Source organism: Phlebotomus papatasi, chromosome 1, assembly GCF_024763615.1.
Source record: "Phlebotomus papatasi isolate M1 chromosome 1, Ppap_2.1, whole genome shotgun sequence".
In the NCBI taxonomy this organism is placed as follows: Eukaryota; Metazoa; Arthropoda; class Insecta; order Diptera; family Psychodidae; genus Phlebotomus; species Phlebotomus papatasi.
Genome location: NC_077222.1, coordinates 566,301 through 582,435, shown reverse-complemented (window position 1 = coordinate 582,435; position 16,135 = coordinate 566,301). Strand labels below are relative to the sequence as shown.

The window sequence follows — 16,135 nt, the reverse complement described above, 5'->3', positions numbered from 1 at the left end:
TTTTTACAAGTACTCATATGACTTTTCAACGCCAGCATAAAATAGCTGGATGGGAACAATGCAAGAGTCTCGTTATGCTCTGAGACATGTCAGTAAATATTTATCCAAACACCATCGTCAGACATGTCATAAAACCAACTTTGTAGCAGCATGTTTTGAGGAGTCTTCGCCCAATAAAATCATAAATCATATTTGTGCAAAAATATTTTATTGCAGCTCTCGTGTCTTTCTCAACAATTGAGCCACTCTCTTTGACTTTGAATAATACGAGGAGGATGATGTTTTGCGTCACCAATTAATCAATATTCGTTGCTCAGTTTTGTTGATACAGCTTCGCGTTGGTTGAAGCTAATAACATGCACTGAATCTAAATAAGTTGACTGAGATATAGCCCAATCGGGAATTGAAAATGTTGGTCCTTCGAATTGGATCCCGGTTAGATATAATTGGTTATAATAGAGAAATCTAAAGCCAGATATAATTTATGTCAAGTAAATTTTAAAAGTTTAAGTAATTAAATCATTTATTTTATTTCATTCGTTTTTTTCATATAGGCTTCTCAATTCTGAGATAAATCTTAAAGTCTGAAATCGATTAATCTCTATAGGCTGATCCATATTCTCTAAGAGAGATCTTTAAATTTAAAATATCAATTTTTTAAACCTTTAGTTTGAAATCTTCAACAAAAGTAATTCATAATAGGAAATCTGTAAATATTCAACTTAATACTATAGAAAACTCTTTTCAAGTCTTATAATTTATTAACACCAGTGAAATACTTAAGTTTTTGTCAATTTAATTGATGAATTATTGTCAAAGAACATCTTGAGATAGTTTTGGGCTATGTGTCCAATATTTCATGAAGGAATTGTACTTAAAAATAGCATGCAAAATGTTAGATGAAAAATTGGCACAGTGATTTTCACTCCTTGGAGTTGATTCAATTAGTTTAAAAGGTGATTTATCGATGGTTGCAAGTTGGCATCATCTAAGCCGCGTGGAGAAATGATAAATATTTCAATGAGTGTCACGATAATTGAGTCTCAGCTGAATTATTGCATCGTGAAGCAAATTGACAAAATAATCCACCGCAAAAAATTGATTTTTAGACAAAAGCTCAACATGAAAGCTCTCAGATTTTCCGCATCGCTCCTCTGTATCAGATTCTGCCAGGAAACTTTGATTGAAAATTGAGCAAGGAAGTCAATCTATAAAAAAAACTAACAATTTATCCATTATCAAGTATAGATGGATCATTTCGACAATAAATCTCTCTGGTCTAACGAGATTTTTTTCTACGGGAGTTCAGCTAAAAAAATATGGGCACGTTCCAATATTTTGGCGATTCTCTCCTCAATATTGTTTCATGGCATAAATCATATCTCACCATAGCTTTGGAAGCTCAACTTGCGACAATTCTCCATGCACAAAGTTGTTTGATCACTTTTCGGCTTTGGACAATTTTATGGTGCTTTTGTGGATGGTGGAGGGTCTGTTTGTTCCCAGCTTTAAAAAAAAATAGCTTCCTCATCTATTTCCCAGCAATGAACTGGCCAGTGAAAAAATTGAGCTTTTTCTGCTCGTGATGAAATAGTGTTTTTTTTGGAAGGAGGGTCATGCCAGAAAATTCAGAGTGGATTTTTGGTGGGAAAAATTCATCTCAATGGGGAATTTATTGTCAGTCGAATAAATAAATGTGCACATTTTCCAATTTAAACTCTCAACGATATAAAAAAAAGAGATCGATAAATTGGCCACTGGAACTCGCGGGAAAATCATATAAAGCTATTTGGAATAAACATAAACAAACAATAATACACGATGATCGCTGTTTAACCACCAATTTCGTCATTTATTGCTTCCCAAAGATTCAAGTGAGGAAGCTGAAAAATCTCTCAGCACAAGAATTCATTGGGATTTTGGATGGCAATAAAAGAATCCCCGTAGAATAGAATCCACACGAAGAAAAATAATGTATCGAAAGAGACACATTCTCTGGTTTTCCTCTCTTCATTCCGAACCCCTGAAAATCAACCAAATAAAAAAGCATATATAGAGAGAAGCCACGAAAGAGAATAAAGTGAGAGTGAAAGGAGAGACCGAGTTTATTTTATGGCAAATTTTATGTTATTTTATGTAGTGTAAACGGCCCATAATCGTAAAGACATCAAAACAAATCGTAAATTCGAAAAATCTCCACTTGTGGGTTTCCACTGCATCAAATACCAAAACACCCATATAGTTCTCGGTTTCCCCAGCACCAATAACACGGTAGGAGTGTTTGTTTTCAGACTCAAAGTCACGTGCCGAGACTTTATAGGCAAAACCAATAATAAATGATAAATTTATCGGTTCTTTAACGACTCAAGGTCGCTATTTATGACATCAGCCCTTCACTAGAGGGTGCACACTGTCTCGAGAAAATCCATTTGCCATGCCTTGGAAAAGTATTACGGAAAAGGTACTTGGACAGAATGATCTATTAATAGTTGAAGTTGTTTCTTTTTTTTTGATGTGTTTGACACGGGGAAATTTGTGGGCTTTTCCCTCATGAGTGAAAATTCTAATAACATTCCACACACCATGAGAAAATGTACTGTGTTGACTCTTTTACAGCTTTTAAGCTCTATTTTGAGATACCGAAAAATTCCTGAACACGAGTTGTTACAAAGTCTAGCTACTGTAAGACATGTGATGAGCAATCTAAAGTTGTAGGTCAGTTGAAAAGTTCTAAGAGATGCACCATTAATCGACAGAATTGTAAATTCTAGTCGATTATTTAGTAACACTCTTAATACGAATCTATGGTAAGTTTAATTTTCATATGGCAAATCTTTGTTTATTAGTCAATTGGAATTGATGTGTAATTAGGTGCATTTAAAAAGTTTTAAATGTAATAGAAATTTATTAGAAGATTGTAAAAGTACTAGGGATACCTCTACCTTCAAATTAAAGTCAAGACGGGGATCTATCCGCCCAAGAGCCAACGGTCTCGCCTATCACACCACTGAGATCCCCTCTATATACTTAATGATGTTGTGCAAATAGTTCGTCTTGATTGATTTGTTTAATAAAATTCATTGTAATTTGAATTACCAGAAATATCAAGTATGTGACTTCTTACAATACCACGTGAGCTTAAATGATAATGTCACGGCTACAAAATCACTTTTTCGAAAAAGCTCTCCTGAGATTCGAACGCAAATTGTCATATGGCACTGCCGGAGTGTTACAGAATTCTCCCACAGGGCAAATGTCTAGGGTCATTTAGACCATTTTTAAGCATCTTTTTATGTAGGTAAATTCGGGCACATTTGAGATATATTTTTTTTGTTTAAGGACAGAATTACATTGACAGTAAAATGCTCACCGTCACCGTAACAGCCTCACCGTATTTCGTAAATTTACTCATTTTCATTGTAATTCTTATGCAAATTCTCAATTACCGTATTACCTTATCTCATACTCGGTGACACTAGGTAAAAATAATATAAGAAAATTTAAGACATAAAACGAAAATGCAAAAAAAAACTATAAGACAAATTATTCGTACAGAGTTTTTTCCAACCATTTATGGAATTTTCTTATATTATTTTCACCTAGTGCCACCGAGTATGAGTTAAGGTAATAAGGTAATAGAGAATTTGCGTAAGAATTGCAATGAAAATGCGTAAATTAACGAAATACGGTGAGCATATTACTGTCAATGTGATTCTAACCTAAATGAATATTACGGTAGACGTCGAGTGAGAGATGATTTAGCCGAGAATAAAAATTATTTTCTTCCCAGAGCTTTCGGCGCTCTACGCACCTTCTTCAGTGGTCGAAAATGTCTAGGTTCTTATGGGACTTCGTTGAAGATAGAAATGCTGTCTTATTTGGTACATAGGATACTGGGTTACACACTTTTGAGACTTCACAATGATAATTTTTAACTCTTTTTAAATAAATTAAATTTTTTTTGCAATTAACACTTCTCTTTCTTAGGCGATTGATTTTGGCTTCCTTTTGAAGCCTTGTTGTGAAGTCTCAAGAATGTGTAACCCAGTATCCCATGTGCCTAAAAAAGAAATCATTCCTATCTCCAACTAAGACGCAGTCCCAGAAGAACCTAGTCGTTTTCGACCACTGAAGGTGCGTAGAGCACCGAAAGCTCTGGGAAGAAAAGCATTTCTTCGAATGAATCATGAATTTTCTCTCATCCGACAACTACAGGATTATCCATTTAAGTTAAACTCAACATCGGTTTCTCCGTATTTATAATTTTTGCCCTATTTTTAAATGGATGTGAGCCTTACCGTGATATAATTAAATTTACAAATCAATTGTGAATCTAAATTACGTTGTAATTTGGATTGTTGGTATTTTCATACATACTTAGGATTTTAGATGTGCAGAAAACAACTAAGAAGAAAATCTGTATTTTTTCTTACTCGTCTGAAACGGTGGGATAATCTCAAACGTTCCAAATTGGCAAGAGTTCTAATTTACCCCACTTTACCCTATACTTGGTACAATGAAATTAGTTCTCGAATTGTGTTTTTAATGTTCGCTCTCAGAACTTTTCAATTGACCTGTTAGTACTATCGCACTTCATGCAGCAGCATCTGAGCGCTACATTGCTCTTGCGCGTGTCCAATTTTCTTACATCCATTGCACTCAATTTATAATCATTCAGGAAACTCATAATTAAACTTGTGATGAACTTTTGGTTCCACCTGTCGAAGAATTCCCTCGAGTGACGGTGCTTGTACTCCGGGAAAAACTCAAATAGATTGCAATGAAATATGCAAAGGGACATGGGTGAGCTTTTCCATGTAACATGCTGAGCTTTACGTGTGTTGTGCTAGGTCTCTCGTGCTTTGTCGCTGTGGCGCACTCAATCGGGGGGCGAGCGCAGATTTTCTGCATGTTTTGTGCGACAGGAGTGCGAAACAGGTGGGCAATAACCATGGAAATAATGCACGAATTTACTCCACAGACGACGATAATCATAACGATGCCATTTTCCCCCACAAAAAAACGGCACCTCTCTATGTTTTAAAACTGATACTGGTGTTAGATTTTCCATGGAAAATTTATTCCATATGTCAATCAGTGAGGCAATTTTGAGGTGTTTTGTTGCTAAAAGTGTTTCCGCAGAAGCAAAACTGAATTGAATGGAATTAAAAAAAAAAACTGAAGTACCACGAGCTCAGGTGATTGACGTGTAATACAGAAAATGGGGAGAGAGATTGTAGAAGAGTAAAAAATCAGTTAAAATTTGCATAATTAACGAGTCTTTAACAAGCGATTCAAACATCGTTATACAAAACATCTTTGATACTATCAATTATTAAAAAGAGCTTCAGTTGCAGTGCTCAGATTAGATATTGGATGCGTTTTTTTTATTTCTTCTTCTGATGGAGATTGGAGTTGCACGCAATTTTATCGTGCATTTTAATTCTACAGCTAAAGACAGCAAAATGTTGGAAAAGAGGGCCTCACACGTTGAAAAATTCACCTGGAATTTTTCACAACGGTCTAAAATGCGTGAAGAAAAATTCTTCATACGCGGCATTTCCATCATCATCATCATTTAAGTAGAAATTTTAATTAAAACGCCAATTCCACATTTTTTTAAACAAACTCTCTCTTGAGAATCTCTTTGGTCTCTGATTTTCCCTCTGGCACATTTTGTTTTCTTTTTTTTTTGTATTACCACCAATCTTCAAGAACTGAGATTTTTGGTGTCGCGTGATGTTCAGTAATTCGCTGGCAAATCTGCGGCAAAAATAAAGAATCTCCGCTAAAATGTAATAAGGAATATTCAGTGAAGATAAGTGTATTTCAATGAGTAACAAATTGACAGCATCTTTGAAGCTCAAGCATACCGCCAAAAAAAGCCCAACAATTCATCTTCATTTTGAGAGCTCCCCTTCGAGGCAAGGATGCAAGTTCGAGGCGTGCAAAAGTACACAGCAAAAAAATTGACTATTACTCTGTGGAATGATAAATGTGGGATGGAAAAATTGGAATATGGATGATGAAGAGGTGAAATTTGTGAGACTCACCCACTTCTTTTTCTTTTCACGGTAAAAGCCATATATGTGCTCAAGAGTTATAAATTACAGCCAAGAGAGAAAGATTTAATTACAGCAACGCCAAACAATAGTCATACCACTTATTTAGCAATCGTCGGTGTGGAAGAAAAGTAATACCATTGCATCAGTGTTCAACAGTTGACACAACTTTCCTTGCACTTAATTTCCCGTAAACGACCCCAACTCCTGAGGTAAGCAAGAAGTTTGGGGCTTTAGGGTTGAAAACACTCAAAAAGTCAACCTCCGAAACCCAGTGAGAACTTACAGAGCTTTTATGGATAAACAAAAAGCAGTATTTTACTTTTTGGTTATAACAGTGCGATTCAATAGAATTTTGCAATTACGGTGGTTTCTTATAATAAAATGTGGTTATCCTATTAATTTTTTTTTGCTTTAACCCTTTAACGACGAGACAGTTTTCACCGACAGAAAATCAGCAATAAAAATGAAACGAATAAACAAAAATTGTAAAACATCTTACATCTAACCTTCGTAAAGCAAACAGAATCTGATTTGGTGTATTTTTGTGTCTATGAACGATAGGGACAAAAATAGCCCAAAAAATTAAGTAATTTTTCTGACGATACCAATGACTGATAAATTTTCACTCTAACGAAAAATATTATGTTTGAGTATTGCAGTTTCCTTTTCCAAAACGGTTTTACTTAAAAAAAACTGGAAGTATAAAAAATAATTAAAATCAATTTTCAATATAAGAATTTAAAAATTCGTATTTTGAGCTTAAATATTTATCATATAGCAAATAGCTGGAGACTTGCAAAAAATATCCTAGATTCCTTCAACCTTCTACTTTGCAATTACGTATAAACATAAGAAAAAAAATTTTAGGTAGTCAGGAAAAATTATTTTCTTTTTTGGACATCGGTGTTCTAATCGTCCTTAAAGGTTTAAATGAGCTATTTGGAGGCACATTTTTCTTCTTTTCATATAGTTCCTAAAAAAATTAAATGAACTTTAGCTCCATAATTTTTTCATAAGATTTTATTACGTCAGAATTAGTGGGGAAAGTAGGCTATCTTTGAGTTGGAGCACCTTTAAAATAGAGGTTTTCTCCTATTTTCAAGTGGAACTGAGCCTTGTCATAATATAATTTAACTTCACAATTGGTTTGCAGAGCAAACCTATATATGATAAGGTCCAGATTCAGTTTGAAAGTAGGAGAAAAAAAACCATTTAAAAAGATGGCCCACTCCCCCAATCTTATCTTTGGTTATCTTTGGATAATTTTGCTTAGAGTTATTCTGAGACTGTTAAATGTTGTTTTTTATTATTTCAACTTATTTAAAAATTTTGTATAATATTTAAGCCAGAATCACATTGACCGTAAAACACTTAACGTACTAGCCAAAAGTGCAATTTGATGTATTTTTATTACGATTTTTCTAGCAAAGTTCCAATTACACAGTTTGATTGTCAATATACTGAGATATTATTTATAAAAATAAAATATTTTAAAAATTGATTAAATGAGTAAAAACATAAAGTGAGAGGATAAATTTACACATAAAATCATAAATAAACTTCGGTCCCTGATTTTTTTTAATGGATTTGCGTGTTTACTCAATTTTTTATTACTAGTTTTAGGGGAAACTGGGGCACTACCAAATACGGGGTACCACCAAACACTGCGATTTTTTAATCGGATATTCGACTTCAGAGGATAAGACCTATAGGAATTTTAAGCACTATAGGGATGCTTGCCCACTGAAGGAATGATCGAGATAGTCCAAGTACTTTAGAAATAAAAATTAGTGTTTGGTGGTACCCCGTGTTTGGTGGTGCCCCAGTTTCCCCTACTTATATTTTTGAATAAAAAAAATTGAACGAACCTAATAATTACAAATGCATTAAAGCAACTTTTAGACTAAAATTATTATAAGTAAAATTATTGTATTCATCAGCACTATTCAGACGTTATTAAATATTCATTAACATAAAAAAATTAAGTTCTATCAACTTCCTTTAGTTAAGAATTGAATTTAATATTCAATTCTGAGTTAAAATTTTATAAGAAATTTTGTTTGATAAGGAATTATTTAAAAAGGCTGAGGCTTCGATACGAAACTAATATAATTGGCTAAACCTTCCAAATTTTTCAAGGTTAAACCGCAACGAGGGAACGCTTTTGGACTAAAATATATAATGGGATCAAATATTAGGTGAGATTCTTAACAATCTCACCTACTATAATCCTAACAAAATTTCATGTCGTCCGATCGACCTCAAATTTGGCCAAAATGTGTTTCAGCACTTCCTGATCACGAATATATATGTGGCTATTTTACGTTCCCGGCCGGCCGGCTGGCCGGCCGGCCGCTCTTTGGAGCTTAATAGCTCCTAAACTAAAAAAGATATCGACTTGCGGTTTTCGGCAAAGGTTATATATCGGGTGAAAATTGCAACTTGGTGCATTGACTCCCCACCCCCCACCCCTTCTTCCGCCATTTTGAAGACCCCCTTTTTTTGTTTTCTCAATAGCTCCGCCCCTATGGCATCGAGCGGGCTCAAATTTTAGTATGTTATAGCTGGGCCTTAGAGCTTTCCATCAATACCAAACTTAAGGTCCCCCGACCCCCCTGACCCTGGCTATAAGGGTCCAAAAAAAATTTCTTAAAATGGCCATAACTCCGGTTCTAATTGTCAGAATTTAAAAAGTGAGGGCTTTTTGGAAAGCTCTCGTGAAATGCCACTTCCCCTTCTAACATCGCAAGTTCATAAAACCACCGCTAGGGGCGCTATTATTAAAAAGAAAATTTTTAAATCTTATAAGTTAAATAACTCAAAAATTCCATTGTGCATCGGGCTGAAATTTTAGTATGTTGTAGCCGTTGATTATACCTATCAAACAAAAAAACCTTAAGTCGATCCATAACCCCTGACCCGAGCTATAAGGGGTCAAAGTTCGAATATTGACCGGCCTCTATCTCCGGTTCTAATTAACATATCGACATAAATTTGACCTTTTTGGTTTCGTCTCGATGAGCACTGTGACCACAGGTGGCACCACAGGTGGCGCTGTGATAGCGTCAAAATTCATCGAAATTCAAAATCATTTTTCTCAAAAATTCCTTTGTGCAAGTTAATGAAATTTTAGTATGTTGTAGTCCAGTCTAGGACGTTTCCAAAATGGTGCGTATGCGCGCTGTGGTTTCAATAGAACCGGAGATATGAGGGGTCAAAGTTCACGAAATTCAAAAAATCATATCTCCGGTTCTATGTGACCGATTTTGATGAATGAGGGCTTAAACAAAAGATCTCACCAAATGCTACAACTTTCTAGAATATTTGAACTTTGTGGGACCAACACCAGGGGCGCCACAGTCGAAAAACCAATTTCAATATCACATAACCTCAATTATCTCGACTGTCGCTGAACCGATTTTGATGATTACTTCGACATAATTGTAGAGCACATTTGTCTCTACATTTCGTCCATACATCATTTTCCGCTCAGACTACGCTATCACTCAAATTTTGCCGTTTAAGTGTGAAAAAATTGATTTTTCCCATAATAACGCTTTGAAATCACTCAGATGCCAATTTGACTGCCTCTACTCCACCAAGGCACTTAAAATAGGGTTTTAAATGGAAAGTCCCACAAAAGACAACAATTCTTTGATATAGTTGAAGTTCAACAAATGACTACTTGGGGAACTCTGGATGAAAAAACGAGTTAAGAAACAAAAAACCTCGCTTATCTTGGCTTCTGAGTAATCGATGAGATCATGTTCTATGGAAAAATTATAGAGAACATTCTGGTCTACATTTCACCCACATATTACTTTTGTGCCAGTTCATCCAAATCCTTGATATTTTGGTTTAAATACAAAATTTGTATAATTTCACGAATTTGATTCAAGATAACTGAATGGCGTCTCCCAACTTCAGCTCCAAATCGAATTTGCATGCACTCCGAGTTAGCTCACGTTAAGAATCTCACCTACATAAGCCGGTTAGGATTATCTGTCCCTTTAAATATATTAGTGATGGTCATTGCGAATGCATAAAGAGGATTCAAGACTACTTGACTATCCAACGTTTTACTAATAATCTATCTCTATAATCTTTCGTATGATAGCCTAATACAGAATCTGCTCAAATTGGACTTTTTTAAAATTATTTTTTTTTCTATTTTGTTTTATAGATTATCAGAAAGACAATATATAAAAAAGGAACAATGTGATAATCCCCATTATGAGCAAGTTCTGAATTAGCCTACCCTACCCTATAAAGAGGAAAATGCTTCTTGCAAAAAAATATTTTAATTTTATTTTCCAATTTCTTTTTTTCTAAGCATAAGAATTTTTGTTTTCCCACAAAATAGGTGTAAAGCACCCCTTTAAAATTGCAATCAAAGTCGTTAAATTGTTGCTCTTGGAAAACACCCTTGTTTAGAGTATTTCACGCGATAAGAAATTACTTCGGAGGAGGGTTTTTAATTGTCCTCCCCGTCACAGTGGGTGGTTAACAATAGATGGTTATATTTCGAGCCTTTTCCGTCGCTATTTGCCAATTTGTAACTCTTTGAGGGCTGGGAAATTGCAAGAAAATTAACTGTAAGTGCAGTTCATTACCAACCATTCTCTTTTCTCAACTTATTCATCATATCTTCCTCTTCTCGTTCTTCCACTGTGATTTAGTGTCACTTTTAGTGGATTTTTGTTACCGAATGCAAAAACAATGCGGAAAGAGAGAAGAATTTTTGTGATCGATGGGGGATGCTGCATATGCTCAATGGTAAAGCTTTTGGTCCATCGATCATATTAGGTGGAGCCGCCGGGTGGTTGAGGATTTATTGTTATGTTTTTTTTTTGAGTTGATTACTAGTGTGACCTCTTCACACGCTCAATTTCTGACTGTTGAACAGGCTAGGAAAAAGCCATCCCAAGCAACAAATTGGTTTCTAACATAAATTTCTGAAAGTTCTTACAAAAACTTATAACGAGCTTATAAAGGGAAGTCTAAAAATTCGAATAAAGGTTAAATAAATAACTGACGTTTTTTCTTTAGTTTGCATTTTCTGATAAGAATAGTTATTCAAATTTCGTATTCCAAATGGTACATAGTAAGGTGTCAATAAGTCCTAACACGACTTCTGAAAGTGTCAATAGGTGTTCCTTTCACCCTGTAATTTTGCTTTATAAAACAATTGTAGAGCTAAATTACATTAGGGTAAGGCTCAGTTCCATTAAAATATAGGAGAAAAGACCCTAGTTCAAAGCGGGCACAATTCAAAGGTGCCTCACTTCTCCCTAAAGAGATTTACTAAAGCCAGATTATAGAATATTCTGAAAAATTTGATTGATATTTCTTTCTAATAAATATAGAATATAAATAATGTTTAAAAGAAAATTTCTGCTATTCATATGTTAAATTTCTTGTAGAAAATTTAAAACATTTTGTCAGTAATTTATAAGACAAGTTGTGTAGTAAAAGTCAATAACTTTCTAAAGTAAATTGATCTGATGCTAGAGAACTCTCAGACAAATCTCCTTTTTGATCACCTACCCAAAAAGTTAAAGACAAGGTTGATAAATACAATCAGCAAAAAAAATGAAGTATTCCATTTTAGTTAATAGGGTCACTGAAACTTCTGCAGAATGATTCTTAAGAACTAAAGGTAACGGCGATTTAACACTTATATAATTTAATGTTTCTTGGGAATGGTTAGTTTGGGCTTTCATGGGCCAAACAGACCGTCCCAGTTGAACTCATAAATTGACTCTCCACGAAAGTGAAAATTCATATATATCATACTTGCAAATTCCATCCTGTGTGTACAAATAGCTGGGAAAACTTTTCGTGGAGAGTTTGGCCTGCAATTTATAGATAATTTCCCTCTCTCCAATTTTCCTATATATATTTTCTCTATGCAAATTGCAGCCGGAATTCCGATAAATTGATTCCAAATGGGAATCAATAGGAACTTTCTACAATTGTCTCAAAAATTTTTTATTCGTTGTGGGCTAATTAATATTTCTTTTCGGTAAGACTAAGAAATTTGTATGAAATTCATTCTCTAATTCCCAGTCCTACTCTATGGCGTAAATGAAGGAAACACCGAGAGGAAATTAATTAATCTTCCCGGCGGTAGCAGGTGTTAGAAAAGCGGAAGCAATTAATGCGAATAAATTAAATACTTCACATTGCAGCGATTTTGCGCCACTTTCAATCGTCTCAGATGGGTTTTGGCTGAAGAAAAGTGTTTTTCATCAATTTAAAGTTCTTTTTGGGGAGGAATGTTGTTTTTTTTGTAGTACAAACATTATGCTCAGCAATAACTTACCTTAACTCTGCAATGTGAGTCAGCAATTGCCGTCGGTGTTTAGTGTTGTTCCACTCGCGAACTATAGAATGCACAGCGTTAGCACTTAGGATGCGATTTTTCTTTTGTAGAAGCCCTCCACTGAGACACTCTTCTTTAGCGATTTATATCAATTTGAGGTGGTGACAAATCAATTTAATCTACCATCCAAATGACAGACGAATGTTGCCGTGTAAGAATTAATTGGCTTTTCTTTAACAGCGACGTAAGGCGCGCGGATTTAACCTCCAAAGACTTTTAAGCAAGAATCATGAGAGTTGGGTATATGAAAGGAAAGTGTGATTTATGGAAACTCCTCGGGTTTTCCTGCTGTGTTTTCTAACACCTCGGATATCAGTAAACCTTCGCAAGAGTCCGTTAACACTTCACCGTATTATATTTTATTAGCTCAAAATATTTTCTCTTTTCCACCTCGGGGAAAAAAATGAAATCCTGCTGGAATTTTTTTTCTCGGTTTTCCTTTTCTGCTTGTCAGCAGACAAATTTTCCCACACGTCCGAGAAAAATGTGGTTGGTGAAAAATCTGCGACAAAATATTTAGCGCCTCTGGGAACGTTCTTTGGTGAGTATAGAAATACGAATGTTGGCAGGATTCGATGCTTTATTGTTATTGCCAACGCCAAAAGCTCCACGATGTTGTCCATTTTCGCAAGAATATGGGTGAGAGAGTCACCATGGATGCCTCTCTCTCTCCCAAAAGGGGGATGTTGCGATTTAACCCACATATATTGCAAATCTAACAGAGACAGAACACTTTATGAGCTTTTTTGGCTGAATTATTCACTCTCTGGGGCGAACCTATGTGTCAGTGTGTGCGTTTTTGCCCCTATTTCCTTTTCGCGCACTTTCTCAAACCACCAACCCCCAATTTGAGGGGAAGAATATTGCAATTTATCCCATTTTACAGCTGAGAAGCAAACGATAAATATCTACGATCAGCTGACTTTAATGATCCTCAACAAATTACGGTGCATTTACATGAAATGTGACGAATTATTAAATACTGACGAAAGCTTCAGAAAGCTCGTCAATAATGGAACTATCCACATATGTGGTTTGGATTTTGAAAATTTCAAAAATAAATCAGCATGATTAATTTGCCTTGAAAGCGCATTAAGCAACCTCCAATTTATTCACATTAAGATTATGTATATACACAATCTAATTCTAAGGGAAGAGCACCATGGATTGGGATGTTAAGGGATATGCTCTATATTTAGTTAAAATTCAAAACAATATTCAGTATTTTTTATGAGGTAGCGGCATTACTTATGGCCAAATCGCAATTTTTGTCAGAAAATAATTCCGAAAACCAAAAAAATGTGCTGTACTATTAAAACATATCGAATATTTTTAATTTAAAGGTTTTTTTTAAATGATTTTGAGACATTGCAAAGTTTTTTTTGCGAGAAGTCCATATATAAAGACAGAGACCACAAGTAATGAATTGTGAGTAGTGCCTTCACCCTATGCTAAACTAGTATATTAATGATCCATTTAACTATATCGTACATTTGAAGTTTTACTATTTAAAAAAAAATGATAATAGGTATACAGTAGAGTCTCGCTATAGTCCATATTTGGTTTCAAATTTGACATTTGGGTCGCACCATAGTCCATGTAATTTTTTAAAATTATCAACGATTTTTAGTATTGAAATTGCTCGACGGCTTCCACTTTCTTTACGATTGTGGTACTTGTCCTTGCTCTCTTCATTGTGGATCACAATTATCACAACTAACTCAAAAAAGTTAGCCAAAAACATTAAAATAATTATGCATGTCGCATACTAAAAAACATAACCTAACTTAAAATCAGTGTTTTGAAATCAACGGTCGATAAATGTGGACTATAGAGCGATGGCTTATAGCGAGACTCTACTGTAATTGTGTAATTGCAAACATGCACTCTGGAATTGTTTTTTTTAATTAAATGTGAACTAATATATCCTTATAAAAATTAATGGATAAGAACTTGCGATTAATTTTTAAAAATTCACTTTATTTTGGAATATCAATACGGGGATAACCTGATGGTACGAGGAACGAACACTGTCGAACGCTGGTGCCGTTCCCTTGTTTACTAACTAATATAATCTTGGCATATTTAAAAATTATATTCCTAAATGAGATTGTAAAGTTCCCCAAAGAAAAAAAATGCGTTGTCAGTCATGGTCTTTCCACTGTCGCCGCTGCAATATCATGTCACTAATCTCTCAGGATATCAAATTGCATTCACACGATATACTATAATATCCTGCAATTAATTATGGAAAGTATAAGATGGACAATTACTTCCATCAAGTTGTCAATAAAATAAGAAAAAAAATAAAAATAATATAGGGGAAAGAACTCTCCCTTCGAAGGTTCATGCCTTCGAATAATGTGGATTTTCTTTTATTTTTCCTGAGAGACTTAAACATTTCTATTAATTATTAGTTAGCTTATTGTCATTTATTGATAATTACGTGATAATTATGTATAAATATCTTAGGGAAGATAATAGAAATTCACATTATTCGAAGGCATGAACATTCGAAGGGAGAGTACTTTCCCTTAGTGATTTAAAATTATTTGAGTAAGAACACCATCTCTAATATTTTTTATAAAATTTTAACTTGGAGATAAAAACATTGTGTTTCAGGAAAAAATCTAGACACAAGTTTTAACGTGCTATAAAATAATTATGGAAAATTCAGAGTGTGTTCCGGAGTTGTTAAGAAGTGTAATAAATTGAAATATATGGTGATTCTTAGGTAAAAGTAAGCTAGTTTACTCCTACAATCATCTTCGAACCAATGATCGTAAAGCTTAAATTTTTAAGAACTCTAAGAAAAATAAAATTTATTTCTAAAATTACTTAATTTATAAATAAGCAACTCGTTTTTGTAAGCCTTATAAATTTTTTAAAGTAACTACTTGTAGAAAGAATTTTTTTTAATTTTCAATATTTTTTGTTAAATAACAGAAAATTTTGAGGTATAATATGTGCTATAAAAATTATAAACTTTTGAAGAACATTTTAGTTATTTTTCTATATTTATCAAATGAACGATGGGCATCTAGATCTTAATAATATTTGTCCGAGAAAATAGCTTAATAAAATTTGCACATGTAATGAAATATTTAATTCAGTTAAATATTTGAATTCTAGCAGAAAGAGTCCTACTTTGGAACTTGTCAACCTTCAAGTTTTGAATTTTTTCTTAAAGCAAAAATTCTATTCAAACTTAATTGAAATTAGTTTATAATACTAATCGTATTAAAAAAAATGTTTTTTTTTTGCTTTGGGAATAAATTAGATAAATTGCTTTGGGAATTAATTACAAAATGTCAATGTGCTATAAAAAAAATATTAGAAAAATCTTTATGGGACAAGTTTTATTGTTTGTCTTCTTCTTCTTTATTTTAATTCTACAGCTGTCATTTTTTCAGTTTTTAAAAACTCATTAATTTCTAATTTAAATTTTTATGGCAAGTTTAGGAATCCTAAACGAATAAATGACACTCGCAGTAGAGCTCAGAAGGATTTATGTAAGCTTTCTTCATATCGTTATCAGTATCCCATGTGAGAGAACTCGTGGAAGAACCATTTCATGAGAGAGTCACACGTGGACTGAAACCTCTCTACTCTCTCAGGCAAACATACACACTGTCTGAGAGATTCCACGAAACGCACACTGTTTCACTGTTTTAGGGGAATGCTT

At 34.1% G+C, this 16,135-nt stretch overlaps 1 protein-coding gene across 2 annotated transcripts in view; it reads right to left on the bottom strand.

Moving 5' to 3' along the window:
* LOC129799830 (homeotic protein antennapedia) overlaps positions 1 to 12,996 on the bottom strand; it is a 226,957-nt gene extending 213,961 nt beyond the window's left edge. For both annotated transcript variants that reach the window (XM_055844062.1, XM_055844070.1), the window contains exon 1: positions 12,391 to 12,996. The gene's annotated coding sequence lies outside the window, so the exon portion shown is untranslated. The remainder of the gene's footprint in view (positions 1 to 12,390) is intronic.
* Between the last annotated feature and the right edge of the window lie 3,139 nt (positions 12,997 to 16,135).